The following is a 2,929-nucleotide window of genomic DNA, read 5'->3' as shown; positions in this document are numbered from 1 at the left end:
TCATTATCTCAGCATGCTAAAAACTTTCATGATAGGGTATAAATCGCATCTGGTGTTCTCAATCGTTGTATGTGCATTACTGTGTTTTCATTTCGGATCTGTTTCGGCACTATGAGTTCTCGATGCTTTCGCTTAAATCACTTGAAACGAGTGTGATATTTGGAATTGGTGTTCGATTTCGTGGGGCTGCGTCTTCGTTCTTATTCTCCGGTCATGTTCGTCATCGTCGCCGCCGTGGATGGCGGTCCAATCCGTCGGAGAAGAAGGTGAGTGCGTGGCTGCACTGTTCACGTGTGTAGTATGAGGGAGAAACTCTCTGATTTGCCCATGCTGCACGTGATTTCGTATGCTATCTTTCTTTTTCTTTGTTTGCATGAATAGGCCGGTGACATGGCACCGTGTGATTGGTTGGTAGCTCTTGTTTTGTCTTTAGTGACTTATTCATAATGTGACCAATTGATTTTCATGTTAGTATTCATGTCACGTTATATCTCTTTTCCATAAAATAAACCATAGTATTAATGCTCAATAAGTGCTGAAATGGAAATAATAAAATCTGCTAAATCCATTGGATCACACAACTCTAGGCCAAGCAACATCAGCATCGCACCCCCTATAGCCCAGCAGCATTTTTTTGGCAAATTGAAACAACAAAAAACACTTCCTGTGCCTCAATCTGTTTGGGCTGCGAGAAGGCTTTCCACACCATTGATTTCAGACATAACACCTCCCTGTTCTCATGTAGATTTAGATTTTTCACTTAGTTTTTTTTTTCATACCTTTTAGGTTCTAAAAGACAATAAAATCTTATAAAATTTGTTAGACTTTTAGATCATTTTTAGGAATTAATCTTGGTCCCTTTAATTGATAATTTTTCACATTAAAAAGGTCATAAAAAATAGTAGTATTTTAGTTAAATTTTGTACTACATTTTGACTTGTGTCATTTCATGCTTTTTACCAATTTTGTATCATTGTATTACTTGACTTTTGTTTGTAATTGTGATCTCTATTTTCATATTCTTCTATTCCTAACCTTAGGTAGAAACCATGATAACATTAGGTAGAAATTCCCTTCATACTTAGGCTAGTTTCCTTTTTCTTTTACAACACTAAAACATCTAAAAATATTCAAAATAAAATCCCTTTAAAAAATACAAAGAAAATACCTAAAAAACATTAATAAAAAAGTGAAAATCATTAAAAAGGGAATGGAAGCTTGGATCTCCCTTGCTTTAGGGAATCATTCGAGTGCCTGGATTTCCCTTGCTTTAGGGTTCCATTCGGGCGTAAGTTCCCAAATTCTAAAAAACACAAACCAAAGAGTAACTCGAGTTTCCCTTGCTTTAGGGATTTCCTCGAAACACTCAAACTCTCTCTTCTCTCCTTTCTTAAGGGCATTGTTATCTCCGCTCCATTGCATCCTAGGTTGTCCCCTTATGCAAGAGCGCGAGCGTTAACTCCGCCCAACTAAAAAACACAAAAACAAACAGAAACTATGGAGCCGAACTACGGCGCTCTGATTCCTGAAAAGGATACGTAGGCATCAAGTCGCGGGGCTTGAACGATCACATTTGTAAATAATTCCTTCTTTTCCCCGTATTTCTTTTTGCATGCATTCACATGTAGACATAGACATAGTACACACCCTTTAGATAGAAACAAACATAGGTGGATACCATCGAGTACGATGGGCGCGAGGGGTGCTAATACCTTCCCCTTGCGTAACCGACTCCCGTACCTTGATTCTCTGGTCGCAAGACTCTGTTCCTTCCTTTGTTAGGTTTTCTGATATTCCTTTCCCTCTTTGGGATAAATATATTAGTGGCGACTCTGTTCATTTTTCGCGAGCGTGCGACAATCATGTCCATGCAACTAATTTCATGCACTCCTCCTTAGGTTTCCTTCTTCTCCACTGTCGCTTGTTCTAATCCCCATTGGTATTGGCTTTGGGCCATATCTTCTATTAGGGCACAAGCTTCAGGGTAAGGTTTGTTCATCAACGCACCACCAGCGGCAGCGTCGATATACATTTTGGTATTATAATGGATTCCATTATAGAAGGTGTGTATGATCAACCATTTCTCTAGGCCAAGGTGTGGACAAGCTTTTAAAAGGTCCTTGTATCTCTCCCAGGCTTCAAAAAGTGATTCTCCTTGGTTTTGAGTAAATCTAATGATCAAGTTTCTAAGGGCTGCGGTCTTGCTTGGGGGAAAATATCTAGAAAGGAACACTTTCCTAAGGTCTTCCCAAGATGTTATTGAGTTGGTTGGAAGGGAATCTAACCAGTCATGTGCTTTATCTCTGAGGGAGAAAGGAAATAGTCTTAGACGAATCGCCTCACATGAAGCACCATTTGACTTAATAGTGTCAGCTAATCGGATAAAAACTTTTAAGTGTTGATTCAGGTTCTCAGAAATTGAGGCCAGCGAATTGATTTTGTTGCACTAATTGTAAGAGTGAGGGCTTTAGTTCGAAATTGTTAGTTGTTATAGCAGGGTTTACTATACTAGAACTAGGCTCCTCATTATATGGTTGAGCAAACTCTTTAAGCGGTCTTTGGTTACGGTCTTCAGCCATAGCTTCCCTTAACTTAAGGATAAATAGACGTGCTCGGGCGTAACGTTCGGGTTCCACTAAAGGGTTTAATAGGTTACCGGTGCTACGATTTCTACGCATCTACCGGCTAGAATAGCCTTAGTCTAAACGGGAAAACAATAGGGTACGAAATTTGACGAAGTTGGTCCCCGGCAACGGCGCCAAAAACTCGATGGGTCAGCAACGTATAGCCTAAATATAGAACTGCAAGTGCAAAGCCTATCGAAGTAATATATAAGATTATCGAACCACAGAGACCAATCGTCAATCTATAAACTCTATTGAAGGATAGAAAAACACTTAGAAAGGGGGGGGGTTGAATAAGTGTGACT

General features: G+C 39.6%; 1 non-coding gene across 1 annotated transcript; it reads left to right on the top strand.

Annotated features, from left to right (window-relative positions):
- Nucleotides 1-2,087: 2,087 nt before the first annotated feature.
- LOC131615360 (small nucleolar RNA R71) lies at nucleotides 2,088-2,194 on the top strand. Its single transcript, XR_009287779.1, has one exon. It is a non-coding gene; the product is annotated as a small nucleolar RNA R71 (small nucleolar RNA).
- Nucleotides 2,195-2,929: the final 735 nt, after the last annotated feature.

Source organism: Vicia villosa, linkage group LG6, assembly GCF_029867415.1.
Source record: "Vicia villosa cultivar HV-30 ecotype Madison, WI linkage group LG6, Vvil1.0, whole genome shotgun sequence".
NCBI lineage: Eukaryota > Viridiplantae > Streptophyta > Magnoliopsida > Fabales > Fabaceae > Vicia > Vicia villosa.
Note: the sequence above shows the minus strand (reverse complement) of the source record. Positions and strands in the feature narration are given on the sequence as shown.